The sequence below is a fragment of the Leuresthes tenuis genome, unplaced genomic scaffold (assembly GCF_036924035.1).
Source record: "Leuresthes tenuis unplaced genomic scaffold, fLeuTen1.0.hap1 SCAF_11, whole genome shotgun sequence".
In the NCBI taxonomy this organism is placed as follows: domain Eukaryota; kingdom Metazoa; phylum Chordata; class Actinopteri; order Atheriniformes; family Atherinopsidae; genus Leuresthes; species Leuresthes tenuis.
The window spans coordinates 18,482,329-18,501,167 of record NW_027325365.1 but is presented as its reverse complement, the minus strand read 5'-3'; the positions used below and the strand labels follow the sequence as shown (position 1 = coordinate 18,501,167).

The 18,839-nt window shown below is 40.9% G+C and overlaps 2 protein-coding genes across 2 annotated transcripts in view; both read right to left on the bottom strand.

The window, feature by feature from the left end:
* nexmifb (neurite extension and migration factor b) overlaps positions 1-12,283 on the bottom strand; it is a 59,023-nt gene extending 46,740 nt beyond the window's left edge. The window contains exon 1 of the mRNA XM_072395907.1: positions 11,688-12,283. The gene's annotated coding sequence lies outside the window, so the exon portion shown is untranslated. The remainder of the gene's footprint in view (positions 1-11,687) is intronic.
* Positions 1-18,839, bottom strand: part of zdhhc15b (zinc finger DHHC-type palmitoyltransferase 15b) — a 110,488-nt gene that overhangs the window by 53,276 nt on the left and 38,373 nt on the right. The window lies entirely within an intron of this gene.

Below are 18,839 nucleotides of genomic sequence, written 5' to 3'. Positions count from 1 at the left end.
ACAGAAAAGCACTGGGAGGTTAAATCAGACATGTTCAGTTGCTACCAGATTAATGGAAAGCAGTGCATGTCTAAGAGGCTGTTTTGCTTTCTGAGACAAAAAGGGAAAAAAATAACCAAACTCAAATACCTAAACAAACCACAGCAACATTTTTATTTTAGCTCAAACTCTAGAGCACTAATCCCTCAACTTCAAGATGAGCAGTTCCATCCTTGTGCCCACAATCCCTATGTAGCAGTTTTTATTCATCAAAAAATACCAAAACACACATTTCTCTATCCAGCATCATTGTCCTTTGGTGTCTTTTTAAAAAAAATTGCAATGTTAGATGAGATGAACACAGGTTTCACTTGGGGCTCTGGGATCTCAAACACAAAACTAAGTGGAAAACCAACAGTCTCGAATGGAAGTCAAACTCAGTCAACAAGTGAGAGCGCTGGAACTTATTAATCGCTTCCTACCTGCTAATATGGGCTTTAATGCTTTCAAAAGAGAATGTTTGTAGTCCATGTCAAATAGTAGAGCTTCTGGTTTTAACCCAATGTCAAAGAATACCTTGTTTTTATCTCAGAGATGCTACAAGCCAACTGAAATGATGACATGAATGAGTTGTTCATACCCCTCAGCACAGCTCATAGCAGCGTCCTTTAAAGTACCATCCCGACAAGTGGCAGAAGAGAAATACTATGACTCATTTGAGTGTGTCCACATCGGATCACGTGTCACTCTCAACTCTTTTGTTTGACAAGCCACAAAGTTTTTCATAATTTTTTGGTGTAGGCTCATCTTTCCCCCCCTGTTGAAGGGCAGGGCATGCCAACTGACGTCAGCTGTCATTTCGACTGATCGTGTAGGATTGAGTAGTAAAGTGCAGGGCTTTCAGTGCTTGTTCTGTCAACACTTTGACAAGACAACACTTAACTAAAACACTCCTATTGTCATTTCTTCATTAGGTTAAGGCAAGAACATTACTTGGTTATGGTTAGAAAAAGGTCCTACTTTTTTTTTTCATTTTGGCCGGCACACTCATGAGTGCCATTGAACTGTTTGCTGTGGGTACATGTAATCACAAAACCCTCTTTCTATTTTGGTTTAAAAATTAACATCACTCATTCAGGGTTAGATATCAAAACTACTCGACTTGTATGAAAACAATAGTCATGGTTCTAGCTAAGACGCTTTTTAAAAAAAAACAAAAAAACATTTTTACCCTGCGGTTGCTCTCACAGCCACTAGAGGTCACGCATTTTTGATTATAATCAACAATCACATCTGTCTGCATGGCAAACACCACATTAGCGTGTTTTGGGGAGGGCCGTGTCCAGTGGTGCAACCAGTTTTGACAAAACTGCAGAATATAAGGCCCTTGGGAATATGATTGTGTTGCACCTTTCAAGAAACCAAAAATTGTCTGCATGTGTGACATCTACATCCAAGATGCTGTGACACTCTTGCAGCTGACACATGACGGTAAATCAAAGGAGGCCTTTTTTTCTGGTCTTCCAGAAATAGCAGCAGCCCCAACACAGGAAGGGAACAGGGTGTTTCACTGGCAAAAGTAAAATGTTCTCATTGTATTTGTGGGATGAATCTGCACGCTGCATCTCCCTTATCAAGATATTTGTACATGATAAAGAGATTGAGACCATTGGAGAGCCTTCGGGTCCAGTGACACCCCTTCGCTCCTTCCCCCTTTCTTTTCTCTTCTTCAACTGCCGCAACAATTCTCATGACAACCATAATGAGCACGCTCACATTCTGCACGATACCACTAATTTGAGAAATTTCCAGCACAAAGACATAATTAGACAAACTAATTAGACGAAGACTTCACTGCACAGAGATCCTCCACAGTTCAACTCATCCGCCTACCTGCCGACGACTAAAATAGGAAGCAGCCGTCAAGCCCATCCATGCTTATTCCCTTCAGTTAGTGCAGTGAGATGTTTGTGAGATGGCGCATAAGGGAGAATAACATGATCTCTCCCAAGGGCTGCAGCCACTCCTCAGCAGCAGTACAGCAATGCCTTTGTTGTTGCTTCGGTGTCACATAGGACTAACAGGTCTTACCCAGCCACAGTGTCTTCCTATTTATATCTGACGCCGCACACTCTGAAAAAGCTGCGCAGGCCTCCACCTGTACGCCTCCGTGTAAGACATGTTAATAAATCAGAGAGAGACACTCAGTGAACACTTAAAAATATGCAGAGTTCTGGTTTAGGTGTTCATAGTGAGCTATAGGTGAAGTGGTGGGTTTCCTAATGAAGAATATGACAAGAGTACTTAGAGAGAGTTGAAATGGCGAGGGAGGTAAAAAGGTAATTGATTTTAAAAGTGATGGGAAAACCCACAGGTCTCAGGAGGGAGCAAAAAACTGTCTCGACGGATGCAGAAGCCCCAGCTGCCTCCAAGATTAATGGAGTTAATTCGCAGTCTCACTTAAATACATTTTATAATGGGAACTTAAATTAACATTTCGCAAAGGCCCAAGAGACAGAGTCAAAGTGTAAATTGTTACATTTTTTTCTGTTTTTCTTTTTTTTTTTCTCTCAACAATGAAACCTTTTTCTCTCAGTAAGAGTTCCTTGTGGGCACTCGGCGTTATCCAAATAATTGTGTTCTCTTGTTTGCATTTTGTACAGCATATAATGGGAAAAAAAAAACATGCAATAATTTTATTATTACACGAGTGCAGACTGACCCATGCATGCACAAAAACAAACCTGCATGCCCACATGGAAGCTCAGGGAGCCAAACAGGCTTGTGCACATGCGTACAAACGCATCCACGTTTCCGAACGCTTGGCAGACTGTCACTGCATTCATTGTGGAGTCTCAATAGTTGTGGGCAGATTTGTAAGAGCATGAGAAAGAGATACAGGCTGTGTGCCACAGTATTTGTTACTGCTAATTTTCTGTCGGGTCACCAAGTCCAGATAGACCGGGCAGCAAGGGATTAACAATCAGCACATAGGGCTTCTGCAAGCACAGGCAGCCCCTAAAACAAATAATTCATATGCACATATGCACACACGCACACACACAAGCAGTATGTAGCAAATACTTTACGCACAATGCACATAGATACACCGCCTCTCCAGAGGCCTCATCACTTGAGCAAAACCCCGTAGCAGCATACATCTTTGATAGCAGTTTTGAAACCTATTAGATCCCATGGCTAGCTCTACCCTTACAAAGAGTCTCTCTCGGCGGAATTAACTGCATAAATAAACCACAAGAAAATCCCAAATAGTGTACACAATAGGCTAAAAAGGTGCACACATGCACATGCATAAGCACATACCTCAGAGACAGATATCAAAGGAGCATGTTGTACATAGCGTCATTTGAATATAAAAGGGAAAATATCTGGTCTTGTGATGCTCTCAAAGTATTTGGCCAATTGATCACAAAGTGAGACGAGAGAAAAAAAGATTCTGTTGGATTCAGTTGCTAAAAGATTAAAACCTAAATTCTGAAAATCGGCTTTCTATGATCTGTCTTGTCATGTACAAGAGACAAACCAGAAAAAAAAAAGTTACTACATCTGGGATCTAATCCAAATCATTCCCAGCTGATAGAATCTCCCTCTTCTTCTGACTGTTATAGTCGTTTGCAAAGTTCTACTCTGTAATTGTGTGAGGTACTGAAGCCATTCTGAAAACGAGAGGTGAAGCTGGAGTGATACAGACTTCTATCAGAGTGTCGTTCAGAAGTGCCAGGTAATATCCAGGTGCAGGGGTGGTACGTCTATAGCTCACCGTGGGAAAGCGGTTTGCATCCAAAAATGACTCTCTGCATTCTTAAGATGACAGAAAGCTGTTCTGTTGAAATACAATAAAGAAAAATGGCAGTAAAATGAATAAATATGGCTATGAAGAAAATAATTAAACAAATAAGTGGCACAATAAATAGTACATGCAGATCAAAGAGATCAACTACCAAGCAAATCTGACATCAACTTAATTTGTTGATGACAAACTTTGCTCTTCCTCCTCATTAGGAGGATAAAAAAAATAGAACAAAATCAGTCAAGAGGAACCAGAAGCTATGGATATTTTTTGAAACATTGCAAAACAAAGCAATGCTGACGGAATGACAGAAAATTGTTCAATTGTGAGCATTTGTAAGATGATATATTGATTTCCGCCACTTTCCCCTGCTGATTATTCCTACTAGTGAACGACAGGTCCTTTCAAAATTAAACATTTTCAAAAAGAGCATTTAAGTCTGAGACTTTCCCATTTTGAAGGAGCCATTACAGTAACTTCAGTTTTTGGCTAAATCAATGTAAACATTCTCTCTGATAAATATCAAGACACTAAACTGATTCAATTGAATGAAATATTAGCTGTGCAAAATGGGTTTGGCACGAAATTAGAACCAAGCAAACAAAGAAAATAACCATGTGGCACTGTGATATGCGTTGGGTGCACCAGTGTACCTGTACTTCCTCCTGTGGTATCTTTACAACTCAGCATGTTTGAATAGATACTCCTTCACCTGAGACTCTCATGCGATTAGCCACAACGTTAAAACAACATGGCTAACGTAAGCAGGTTCTCCTCAGGCCACCAAAACAGCTTTGACCTGTTGGAGCATGGCATGGCAAGGCATCACATTACTGGAACTAGTGTTTGGACAGATGTTTGTGATGATGTAATGAGGTGGGTCCAAGGAGGTTCCCGACATTAGGCAAGCCAATTCTGAACTAGCACTAGTACCTGGGTCATATGGATTGAAAAGGTGTATGGGGCACATTCTGTGGTTGTACCTTGTTATTATGGTGAACTAACTGTGAGTCGCCTCCATAATGCTGACAGCTTTGACTTTAGGCTCAACATACCTTGCTAGCCCATTAATCTCCCCTCTCCCATAAGAGATGCAACATTTTATTTCAGTGTGGAGTGAGAGTTGAATCCCTGAGATTGTCTCTCATTTACTCAACAAAATATTCTTACTGAATAAAACATTTCTCAATAGTCTTTGCACATTCTACGAGATGTTAAAATGGTAATTTAGTAGCCAATACGCTGTATATCTTCCTGATTCCCATTAACAAATGAGTGCAGAAGGGCACTGACCCAGTCTCGTTTCTTCTTAAAGCTGACATTTATCTTTTCCATTTATCTGTTCTATCATGGTTTCATTAATGTATATTGTTATTTTCACTTCAAGCTCACAGTATGACATTGAAAAAGATATCAAGCTTGTCTAACCTGTGTGTACTACTCCTCTTCTACAGCGAAATTGAGGCGACAAACAACTCTAAGGCTAAACAAGATTTAGCATTCAGTGCAGTGTAACTGATCAGTTTGCTCTATTTGTATTGTCTGTAGCTGATTCTCCAAGAACAGCAGCTCTCACAGGATGCCAGGGAAACGGAATAGATTTTATATATCTTATCTGACCACATTTAGCTTCCGTAAACAAGAGTTGGAATCAGTGTCATGGGATCCAGTCAGGGATTTACTTTGGAAATAAGTGGTTTTGCACATTATTACTTCATGCTTCTGTTTGATGTACCGATACACACTTTAGAAAATATAGCATGGAATATCTATGTAGGATTTTTTTTAAGTTTATTAATGTAAATCTAATTTGAAAACTATTCACAGATCATTTTCATCATTTATAAAAACACCTCACACTCAGGTTTTAATTTCTTTCTGAACTGGACAGCAATCGAGGATTATTTTTGATTAGCTGTCGACTTCTACCTGATGAACTGCACAAAACCTTTAAGATTGAAAAACTGCTGCAGATTATTTTTCTGTCGATCAAGTATATGAACGCCTGACACCGCTCTTGCTTTAACAAACAACAAACATTCAATTCCCTTCAATTGCACATTACAGTCTAAAATTAGCTTGAAAAATCCATCCATCCATTTTCTAGACCTGCTTAATCCAAGTCAGGGTAACGGGGGTGGGGGCGGGGGCTGGAGAGGCAGTGTACGCCCTGAACAGGTCGCCAGTCCTACACAAGGCCACATAGAGACAAACGAGACAAACAACTATCCACGCTCACACAACTCCTATAGTCAATTTAGAGTCACCAGTTAATCTGACATGCATGTTTTTTATGACGGTAGGGGAAAGCCGAAGTACCCAGAGAGAGAATTTTTTTCTGTCGGTTTCAAGCAGAAAAACTGTTTGTCATACTTGAATTAAAAACATAGCTAAAGCTAACTATTTTGAACCCTGAGCTCCAACAATATGTAAACCATTACCATGGCTTAATGAGACATTGTGTTACTAAATGATGAATTAACTCTTTTATCAGCGACGGCTACACTGAGATGCATATGTGACTCCTTGTGGAGAGCATTTTACAGGCTCAGCTGTGATATATGTGGGCTGCATTCTGACAGTGTCGCTGAGTGATGACTAGGGGAAATGGGTTAGAGGAGCAGGGAGAGATAGCAAGTTGAAAAATGTCTATTTGCGCATGACGGAGCTTCAGCACATCACAGAATGTTGTTGTCAGGGGTGAGCTGAGAATAAATGTCAGGCCCACATCCTGGCCCTTCAAGACTCCTCATGCTACAATTAGCTACTTGTTTATGACAGCAGTGACTGGGTCACTGTCATAATGTAAAAAATACAGTAGTGTGTGTGTGTGTGTGTGTGGGGGGGGGGGGGGGGGGGGGGGTTGCGTGCACTGTGAGAAATAACAGGAGTCACAAAGCTGAGGAAATCTCAGAACTAGCAGAAATTCTTACTGAGGCAGACTGGAGCTGAAAAACATTGGGGGGAAAAGGTAGTATACACACAGCTGTACATCCTAGAAGTCAAGCAGCCACACTACACACTTCATGCACTTCATACACTCTCCTGCGATGCATCTGAAATGAGAAGTCCTAATTATTATTTCCATTGTGCCCCACTCCTGTGACAAGGACCACTAACTGTGAATGATTATAATTATTATCTGTAGTAGAATAGCAGTCATGCTGTTGTATCATCAGCAACATCATCCAACAGATCAGGGTCAGATCCAACTTGAAATTCATGTATGCAATCTAAGACACATTCTCTTGTGTTAGGATATTCAAAAACATTCAACTTCTGCTTCGATGTGTTGTGCATGGATTATGTTTTGCCTCCAGCACGCTATGGTAAACAAAAAGTAAAGCCCTTTTCGTCAGCTGATTGCATCTGACGGGAACACCGTTTGCATCTGCAGAACAGGCTTTTGTCATTCTGCTCTCAACATCAGCTACAACTTCTGATAAAACAGCCATTTGATTCAATTATCAGTAATGTTTGAAAAGGGCACAAATGGCGGCGTCTCCACAAACAGCAGCGCGATTAAAGAGAAATGAATTACGACAGATCTCAGACCAAACGCCAGCAGTGATGTAAATTTTACAAACTCAACTGTGAAAAGATTTACTGCAAAATATAGCCTGTCTCTTATTTGTACATAAATTCACAACATTGTTTAGAGTAGAAAACAAGCCTGTCTTGAATGGCTGGTAATTATGTACAGCAACAAATAAAGCGTGGTTTCTCTCTGAGGCACTGGTGGCTTGTTAAGTGGTGAACAGACAAAACAGCATTTAGAAAATGAAAGGTGCAGGGAAACATCCAGGGCACAGTGAGCTTCCCTCCCATTAGAAATAACACTGTCTCTCTTGCAACTGTTTGTTTGTTCCAACTGGCTGGACTGGAAGGACGCACCCCGAGCCACCCACTACCTACAGTAACTATGTATGTCCTTTTTTACTGTCCCGTCGTCTGCCCGACACTTCCTCTAATCTTCCCCTTTCATCCATCCCTCCTGATCTGTTCTTTCCACCCTGACGATGCATCCTTCAGTGTTTTGCTCCCATTCTCCTCGTCAACCTCTTTCATTCCATCCCCATTTTATCCAACCTCCAAATCAAAAATAAGGCTAATGAAGGTGCCGTTTTATTCCAGTACAGAGAACCCTGACAGTGCACGTGTCCAATGTAACATGAATATGAAGCTGCTGCTGGTCCAACATGATGAAAAAATCTGTTCAAATTAGACAAGGGGCATTACAGACAAGGGGAATCTATTAGTGGTATTATATAACAAAAAACAGGGCTGTTATTGCCACTATGTGTGCTATTACAAAGAGAACAATACATAGAAGCACACTGTGTGAAACCAATTAAAATCCAGCCCTGTCATATAGCTTCCTCCCTTTTTGGGTCATGTTGTGAATCTGCCACTTTCACACCACTCACATCAGTGCACCTGTGTCCGCTGCATTAAATCTCCACCTCTTTGAGCTCCTTCTCAAATTTCCCAGCATTACGTCTCACTATCTGTTTCAAGAATCCCACAAGCTGAAATTCAAGGGGGCCCGAGAGAGTGCGAGCAAGACTAGGGAAATTTCACATTATCTACCCATCTGCAATATAAGGGTCTGATGTGGAAGCAGGAAATGAGCTATGGATGTCAAGCCTGCCTGCTCATGGTCCCAGTGGCCACTAGCCTATTGAGATCAAGTTGGCAATGTGGGAAAGTGCTTTAATAGACCCCAGTTTGATTGGACTTTTATTTGTTGGAATCTGGCTTGAATCTTGATGCATTACTTTAATTATCCTGGTAGAACTTGTTCATGGACACAATGCAGGAGATAAGCTGGACTTGGCATTCAAATTGCATCAAAATGCTTCCTGCTTTTACCCTTTTTGAAACCTCCACTCCTCAAAGTGCTCTTTGAGGAGGCCATTTTCTTCAAATTTTTTAAAGGAACTGGGGCCCACCCAGGTCCTATAAGTGAGCACGTCCGTGTTTGCTCAGCCCTCAGAGTGCAGAGAAGTCTGCATTAGTTTAGCTGCTGCAATGGAAGTGAAGAGGTAGGGGGGGCAGCCTCAGCTGACATCTACACTTAGCCCAATCAACAGCTCTGTCAATGCCAAAGAGCAGCCAATCAACAGCAAACTCCTTAATGTCTTCATGATTGCATTGTTTTTTATTCATTACATCACTCTGCTGTAACAGTAACAGTTCCTCTGCACCGCACGTCTCATTCTGACACATATTTTCAAAGAGGGGGCACTCTCTAAAGTAGATTAGCACAGTTTGCCTGTCAGCTACAGATGTGATTTTTTGCCTCTCTCAGCCACTGTGTGTGCATGTATGTGTCTTAGGGAGAGATCAGTAGAATGTGTATGTTTAGGTGCGTGCACATGCAGGCACAAATGTGTGCATCTTCCTGGAAGAGCTTCCGTCTGGGGGGCAGAGCAGGCAGCAAAAAGCTCAGCAGCACTTCAGTCCCTCAGGACACGCTGCAGTTCCCTCCTCACGGCCATGAAAAGCAATCAGAGCCCAGCCTTCTCCCCTGGACTTACCTCTGCCTTTAATTACAGAACTCAGCAGCCGCAGCAGAAGTAGCAGCAGCACAGACAGAGACTGCCTCTGCCGGGCCACAGCCAAAATGTCACAGCCCTAACACAGGGCTGGGGTCGACACAGCAGGCCTCTGTATACAGTGAACTGACATAAACAGTGAGCTGAAACAATTCAGTGGGTCCTGATGGGCTCAGCGTGCTTCTGTGTAGACTGAGACAGAGCCAAGGTGCTTGTAATGATACAGCACTCCAGACGTAAAACAGCACGGCTCCACACAGTCAGAGAAAGTCCTTTTTGTGCCCTTAATGAAATGTCACCTGGTAAAAGTCAGAAACTTGTAACACAACTGATACAAGATCCCATGTTTGTGATACTGCAGGGCATCTTTAAGAGTGATCAGAACACACGGTTTGTAAAATATCAATCAGATTCAACGTCCTATGATTAATGTGTCTACTTGTAAATGAAAGAACGACTGATGAGCATCAGCTCACTGAGTATAATTGAGACTCTCTCCAATGTGAGAGACGTGGAGGTCTGACACATATGCCCGAGGCTGAAGTAGAGGAGAAGCCACAGCACACACATGGGCAGGGGAAGATAAGAGCCTGTGTACACAAGCCGCTGGTTTTATTGCTGCAACATAATACTCCAACAGCATTTTAAACACATTTCTAGAAAACCTGCAAGCGTCGTCCTTGCTACAGGGGAACAGAGTCGTGGTGCTATAATATGTCATTGGGCTCAATTTCTCACGCAATTTAAACTGAATGAAATATGGCACTTTAGTGAAAGCAATGAGGCTGACCAGGAGGAGACGTGAATGACAAATGCTGTACATACGAAACTCCATGGCACGCTTGGTGACACATCACACAAGCGAGACACATACGGTCTGATATCATAGCTATCATTTTCCGCATCTATCTTCAAACAAGGCTGGCTGGCCAGAGCAAGGAAGCTCTCTCCCCTCCCCGTGTCACATAGCCTCAGGCCCAATGGCACACTGTGCCGTCACACATGATAATGACACCCACATCAACGTGTCAACACAATTTGTCCCTCTTATAGGCTTTCTTTGACTCAATCAATGCATGGCCTTCTATCTGGTTTCCACTGCTGTCTTCACATTAGAGAAGGAGAGGGCAGGCAACGGCTCACTGTAACTATCCCTGAACCCTTGCAGTTTAACATTATAATGTGTTCTTAAAGCAAGTAGTTCAGAGGGTACCTGGAGTATGCTGGAGAGTCAAAAGCACACTGTCAAATTGGCTACAAAGGCTACATCAAACCAAATCAATGCAGGTCTCATCAGTGCTTGTGGCCATAAATTCCCAAAGTTCTTATCTAAAAAAATTCCATCTTACCAGTAAGAAAAGGGAGCGAGGGGAAAGTCTGCCAGGACTATTTTTTTTTTTATCTTGCTCAAATGTAATCCAATTAAAATCCTGTTTAATTCAAAGTTACACCTCCAAAGAACCACGCAGACGGGCTGTTAAGGGCTGCAGCAGCTCATTATTTTTCAGAATGCGGCTGGCCGTGTGGCTGACTGGGACATCCAGTAAACATCTGTCATGAAGCGCTCTTAAGCGGAGCACAGACACAGTAAGCTACTGATCTAGTGACCCCACAGTGCAGGCATTCACACATGCTTTAGTGCACCTGTGTGCGCTCTGCTATGGTGATGTTAAGGCCAATTCTTGGAATTTGTGCTTATAAACCGTTTATGAATCATTTATTCACCACATCACGGTGGAGGGGCCTAGCTGTAAGATGATGTGTTATCCCATTAGGTTTCAATAGCCCATTCATGAATCATTCATTAGTTTGGACTATGGATTATTCCCCTTTAATCATTCCTTATTCATATTGGGTCAGAGCTGCTCGGGATGCATAACGTTGATTCAAAATGACGTCCACAGGCCACTGTTTGTCTCCAAAACATGCAAACAGAGCAAGATAGCTGCCTTGAATTTACACAGCCACACGTGGTATCTGTATTTGCGTTGCATTTCTGAGCCTAAAGCGAATCGGTCAGAGCTTGTGCTTGAAGTAAGTGTGGGTATTTTTCGCAGGGAATAGGTAATCAATGGAGCAGAGACGGATGAATGTAGGCTACGAGAGCTGTCCCAAGGAGGTAGGGCTGCTACTACACCGCATGCATGGTGTGTTCTCCCTTTGAATAAAAATGTCCGATCAGACCAAATCGTGGCAAAGCAGGAATAAAAATCCGTGTGTGTGTGCGGGTGTGTGTGTGTGTAAATCAAGCTGTCATGTGCATACCTAACAGAGCTCGCTCCGTATTCAGACACACACGGCACGCTGAATAGCAGCATAATAACGATTTCACTGCCTACCTCCAGAGCGTATGCGCCCAAACGGCGTTTTTCCCCCGTCGCAATGGGATCCTTCTCTCAGCTGCTCTGGACAGTAGTATCAGAGATGCGTCTTTCCCCCGAAATGCAAACACTTCCCCTGCATGTCCCCCCACCCTCCCCGCCACCACCACCACCAGCAGCAGCAGCCCGGGCCTCCAGTAATAGCAGGTGGACGCGCCTCTCAATGATGGAGACAGAGCGACTCTCCTCTCCCCCGCCGCTCCATTTTCAATTACAGAAGAATTCGTATTCCAGGAAACGCGCTATAGAGCAGCCAGCATGTCCTAATATCGCCGCTTTTCTCGGGACAAGCAGCGGCCGTCGCCTCGCAAACTCCTGATTCGCGGCGCTCTCTCGCCTCTTATCTACCTTTCACGAGATGCTTGATGTTGCCATTGTCACGGCGTATTTTTTCCTCTTTTTTTTTCTTCTTCTTCTTTTTTTTTTTTTTTTTTGCAGCTGGACCTCTCCCCCTCCTTGCGACGCGCAGTCTCGTAGGCGCGCACTGTGACTGCTCCCCCTCGGATTCTTCTCGGCGCGACCTATGAGCGCGCACAGCCAGTCGACGCAGGGCCACGCACTGCTTTGACGGACGCGCTGAGCAAATCAGGTAGCCCACTCCAAATAGGACTGTATCATAACAGGGCAACTGCAATGACATGAATAATAAATGGGCTTCTCGTGTTCGCCTGAGCTGGATGACAAGCCCACTTACAACGCGTACCGGACTGGAGGCAATATTTGGATAGACTTGAGGGTCTTTTTCTCTCTCTGTATGATCTGGATCTACAAACTATAGGAGAGGAATCAATAAGTAATAAGTGAATAACGCGTTGTATATATATGTAGTGTTTCTATTAAAGATTAAAAGTTTGTCTTCGTGGAAGTGAGACAGATAAACTCCACAGTGGTGTATGCAGGTTACTGTTATAGGAAACATAACAGTGGATGGAGGACTAGGTCACAGCATCACATAGCTTCTTCAATTGTGCCAAAACCGTGACTATATTCAATTACTGATTAATCATCTGATTATCCAATTGATTGAATGCATATTGATCAATAAAACGGCAGACAATAGTAAAAAATGCCAACACTGACTTCTGAGAGGGCAATATGATGCATCAGGTTCCACCATTCATTACATATTGGCATATAAGAAGTTTAAACTTGCAAAAGAACAAGATTGATTCTCTTCACTAATCTTTTCTAAAGTGAATGTAAAACAATTACTCAGTCAATTGATCAGTTGATTGGCTGTCACTACCAAGCAGCTTGGATAATGATTAACCATGTACATTTTCATAGAAAGACTTACTGTTTTAGAAGGCCTATCTTTGGCTGTTAGTCTGAATTATACATGTGAGGAGGATAACTGGGTCTCAGTGAGAGGACATTTTTATTTTCCAATATTTATCAAACAAATCCGAGGCCAGGTAATTAATAATTCAGTTGTTTATTTTATGATGTTTTCCCATCACATCTACCTAAAGCTGAGTCAAGGCAATTAAAAACTAGCAGATACTAACCAGGATTCACTCAAATTTTGTCTTACACTGCTGCTTTTCAAAGAAATAATGTTCCCTTTATTGACGCAGTTCTGCGCATGTCTCTTTTGCACAAATCAGTGTGACACTTGTGTTTCTGGCATTAAAAAAAGGCAAGTGTTTCTATGGGGTAGGGCATCAGAGGGAATTAAATGAAAAACTCTCATTTTATATTTACATTTATATGTCATTTGGAGGCTTCAACCACATAATATTGAAGTTTGTAAGAGTTACACTCTGAGAGATGATGCTAATTTTCCTATGTGAAATGATTATGTTTGCAGAGTTCAAACTGTTGGCAATGTCGTTGTTAAAATGTATTTGATTCATTTAAAATTGTACTTGATACATTTTATTTATATACTATATATAGATCTAGCTATAGATAGATAGATAGATAGATAGATAGATAGATAGATAGATAGATAGATAGATAGATAGATAGATAGATAGATAGATAGATAGATAGATAGATAGATCGATAGATAGATAGATAGATAGATAGATAGATAGATAGATAGATAGATAGATAGATAGATAGATAGATAGATAGATAGATAGATAGATAGATAGATAGATAGATAGATAGATAGATAGATAGATAGATAGATAGATAGATAGATAGATAGATAGATAGATAGACTGTCTCTGTTTGATCCAAATTGCCCTGTGGTAAGGATCAATGAAATACAGAAACAGTTTTTTTCAGACCGAGCAGTTAATTTCCTGTGTTGTGAATATATGATTAAGCTGTAATGGCCTTTAATAAAACAGACACAAAAAGCATTGCACTGCAAGGAAATGCACATTACAACTGATGTAATGTGTAACATACAATTTGAAATTAAACGTGTTCTTCTGCATGTGTTTGCTCACAACCATGTCTTTATTTACTGTATCTATCTTTGACCCTCGTTATTATCCTGCGAACACAAACATACACCCCTCCTTTTCCAAATTACGTTGGAAATTGAAGAGTAACATTTATTTCATTAGAGAAGTTTTCACTTTAAGTGCTAAGTACAATATGTATGCTAATGATCACCATAGTGACTCCATAGTAACAGAAATCATTTCTTAAAATACCTTTTCAACCTCCGTCATCCTTACAGATGTTTTTAAGCAAGAGTCAAATTAGCTTTGAACTTTTCATAGCACTGCAAGTTGATACAAGTTTTTTTTCGCAATATTTTACCATAAACGCAAGAACTGGGTGCTGTAGTATGGTGAATTTAATATGAAATAATATCTTCAGCTATGCAAATTTACACAGAGGTTGTGTCTTCCTAACTCATACATTGTGTCTTCCTAACTCATACATTGTGTCTTCCTAACTCATACATTGACTTGGAATTAAAAGTTTGATATTCTATCAGTGGCAGCCATTCAGCATCTGTGCAATATGAGAAAAGGTAAGCGATCAAAGATCAGAAGTTGGATTCTTGCCGTTTCTTCTTTATTTGAATGCATATGTCATCACCATCTCAATTGAAGTAAAGACACCTTCTCTGACCTTCTACAGACTGTGGACTGAACTCGAACTACAGGATTATGACAGTGTGCAGCAGTAGCCATGGATAGTTTAGAAATGGACCAACTTTCTCAAAGAACACAGCATCCGAAACAAACTACATGTTAGGGGCCAAAAAGAAAAGAAAAAAACAAATAAAAAGTTCTATAGTGAGGCTCCTCTGGCCAAAGGGGAACTGTTGTGATGGGAAAACTGAGGTCAGAATAAGCATATTTTATGATTCATGTGAGCATATAACATTAGTTCATACTTTCTAAAGCTAATCTATCAATATAATGCAGCTTTTGTGTCCATTGTTTTCTGGCCAGTGCCCTGGATGCTCGCTTACACTTGTCAGTCACAAAATGCATATACAACTACCCTTGATCAGAGCAGCCATTTTAAAGCCTTGAGTTGTACGTCTTGGTTTTAATACTAAATGTGTGGCAATGCTCAATAAAAATAACTGCGTGCCATTTTAGTCTTGTCGGAGGCAGAGGGGACCATTTTATGGACTAAAGTGAAACTGGAGAGTGATACATGGAATCTGGTTGGACGAAAATATGCCTTTTAGGAGTCTGTCTGCTTTATAGTAGAAATTATCTCAAAAGACACCTGATCATGAGGATTGAATGTAGTTAGTTACACCATAACAAACGTGATTAGTTATGGTGGTTAGTTAGTTAGAGGGGGTTGGTTGGAGTCAGTGTGTAGTGCACTTAAAGGTACTTCAACATTGCCTTTACTTTTGACAGTGACTGAATATATCCACATTTGATATTCCTACTGTGCTAACATGCTAACGCCATGTTTGTGGAGCCCACCCATCAAGTTGGTGTATATATATATATATATATATATATTTATCTATCTATCTAAATAGATAGACAAATATATCTATAGATATAGATATAGATATAGATATATATATATAAATCATGTAAAACTGGGACCAAGAAATGAAGTGAAATATACATTTTGCATTTCTATATTTCAGTGAAGATGCTTCACTGACGAGTTTTCATAAAGCAGAGCACAAACAGCTGTCCATCACACCTGGAGGCTTTCCACAGATGTGGAGAATATTCATTATATGCTATATGCAAGATATGCATTATATGCATAATTTTTCTGTGGTTTAATACTGAGATATGAGCATGAGGATAGAACTAATTTGCATATTCTTCCCCTTTTTTATTTGTTGTGAATCAAGAATAAATGCATACTGTATCTTCTCTCTTCCAGTTGATGTATTTATTATTTGTTTTATGTGGCTGATTTAGGTATAGCTTTTACTATCGTTTGTGTTTTCTTGTTTTGATTCCACAAAAAGCTTAAAAGTTTAATGGGTTTAAATATGTGTATATATTACAATATAGATATATGTACAATTGTGTCAAAAGCAAAAACTGACGAGCAGTTAATGACAGGGTTTGGATGGTATTAGGAGGATTACACCATAATAAGGTCGGGTTTCCACATCGAGCAATCAAAAATGTGCTCCTAATCAAATGTGATAAACAAGCAGATTTTTGGTTTTAATACTATAAATTCTCAGAGGATAGCCCTGGCACTGAAGCCCAGGGCTGTAATCCTGCAGAACAGAGAACAGAACGTTAAATGCTGGTATTTCAGGCTTTGATGCTTATCGAGTCTGACGTTCAGTGTGAAATCTTCAACAAGTTTGTGACAGTTGTAACCTGCACAATCCATCCTCGTATTAAGATCACTGAGCCTGACCGAACAGCCAAAAAGGAGCTATTTGGTCTGATTTGTCACTTCTGAATGAGAAACACAGAACTTGATGATTCATGATGGTTCACAGTGATCCATGGAAATCTGTTGGAAAGCCTTGCAGACCAATAAATGACAACAGTACATTACTTGATATGGTTGTACTGCTTTACTCACCATCTCAGACTCAGATCTCATACAGTTTTATCAACAAGTAAATTGTAGGTGTGACTTTTGTTTTTGAGATTGAAACTATGAAAATAAGCTCTCCAAAACTATAAAACGGTCTGTGTGATACAAAGATGCTGGGATGGTGTTGAAAATGAAAACGTAAACAAACACAGAAAGACCATCTCTGTTTTTAAACTGAAACTAGAACAACGACAACGTTGAAACTGAGAAATTGCATCTTTTTCTCTGAAAATCATTTGCTCAATCTGAATACGATGCTGGCAACACATTCAAAAACACTCCAACTTCATCACTCCGCCAAAGGCTGGCTTGACAAAAAGTTGAGCAGTTTCAGAGCAAAAAACGGAATAATAAAGTTGAAAACTGTTCTGTGGTCCGATGAATACATTTTAAATTCACGTCGGAAGTCACGGTTGCTCATGTCACTTCTTCATGGCTTGAGATGAGAGGAAGATCCAGCTTGTTGTCAGCACACAGATGAAAAGCCAGCGTCTGTGATGGATGCATCAGGGAATGAGGTACGAACAACTTGCACATCAGTGAAGGCCCCATCACCGGTGAACAAAATATACACGTTTTTAGCAACATATGCTGCCATCTTTTTCCTAGTCTTGCAAGACAATGCCAAACTTCGATCTTCGTGTATCACAGCCGTACGGTTCTGTCACGGAGCTAACTCGGCCAGTATTTAATCCCGAGCTGTTTCCAGTTGAAAACAATTTGGAACGTTATGAATCATTATGACACTCTGCCCTGAGCTGTTGAGCAGCTGTAAATCTATATTAAGTAAGAATGTGAAAACGTTTTGCTGCCAAATAAGAATTGACAAACAAGGATAAATGTGCCACTGCCCCAACAGTCTCTGAAACATGTTGCTAATGTCAACTTTCTTAAACTGATCTGACCTCTGGTCGTCTTTCTATATTCTTTAAATAGGTAAATACATTGTATGACTTACAAATATTTACCTTCTGTAAATATTAACATCTCACACAGTATCTGGACATTTTGGAATTGTACTTAATAGTTGAACTTTGAACTTTGATCCAGTTTCTTACTAAACCAGAAAGGGACGGGACAGATGATGATGTCATTTGGACACAAACCCCAGAGATGCTCCAAAGACGGTGAATAATGGAACAACTCCTGTGGGGCTCTTTGACAGCAGCTGTAGTCGCTTCACTGTGACACAGGGACATTCTCTGACACACAGCAGGAAGAATTACATTGCAATTATCTGCAGACCCAGTCTCTGCAGACCCAGTCAACCTGATGGCCTCAACTCGCTCAGATTTTCCATAGAATTCTCTTTGTAGCATCTCCCATCAATGAGTACCCTGGTAAGGAGTGGTATATGTAAATCAAATTTGTAGTTTATCAACAATTTGCAGTCGCTTGCAGGTGGTTCAGCGACATGTGCATTTGCATGATGATTTCAAACACTTTGATTACAGTTACATTTGTATAGTTAACTATTAAACTATAAACAGTTTTGGGCCGAGACAGGAAAGAAGCTATTTTCTATGTTTTTTTTGTTTTTTTTCTACAGTTGCTTCTCAGCTATAGTTGAACCCTCTTTGACCAGCCCCTCCCTCTCCATCCTTTATCCATGTAAAGGCTGAATGCCCAGGCAATGCCCTTGTCTGGCAGCCAGCATCACACACTTCAGATTGTTGTTGTTGTGCAAAAGCAGTAGCTTGCAAAGCTGTGTGATGTTCTTTTTTTTTTGTCTATGAGGGTAAACCTATTGTAATTTGCAAAATCTGCGGCAGGTCTACATATTGCAAATGTGTGGCCTGGATCATCTGAACTCTGCTCAGAGGTTGCATCATCTGCAGTGCACTGTATGCAGAGGTGATGACACCATTTTTGTCTTTATTGACTTTAAAAAGGACCAGCTGTGTTTGTGCAAGTGCATGCATGTGTGAATATTCATTCTCATTTTGACCAGGAGCACTGATATAGTACACAGGGATTACGCACATAAATTTACACTCCCACACAAAACGGTGGAAATAACTACATCTTCTCTGAGGGCTCGATGCATATTTATCAAGGCGTAGACGCCCTTGGCCACATGCTACTTCCATTGTAGTGGGATGGGAGTGAGCTGACTGTCTGCTGCAGAGGGATCGCCCCGGGTCTCAG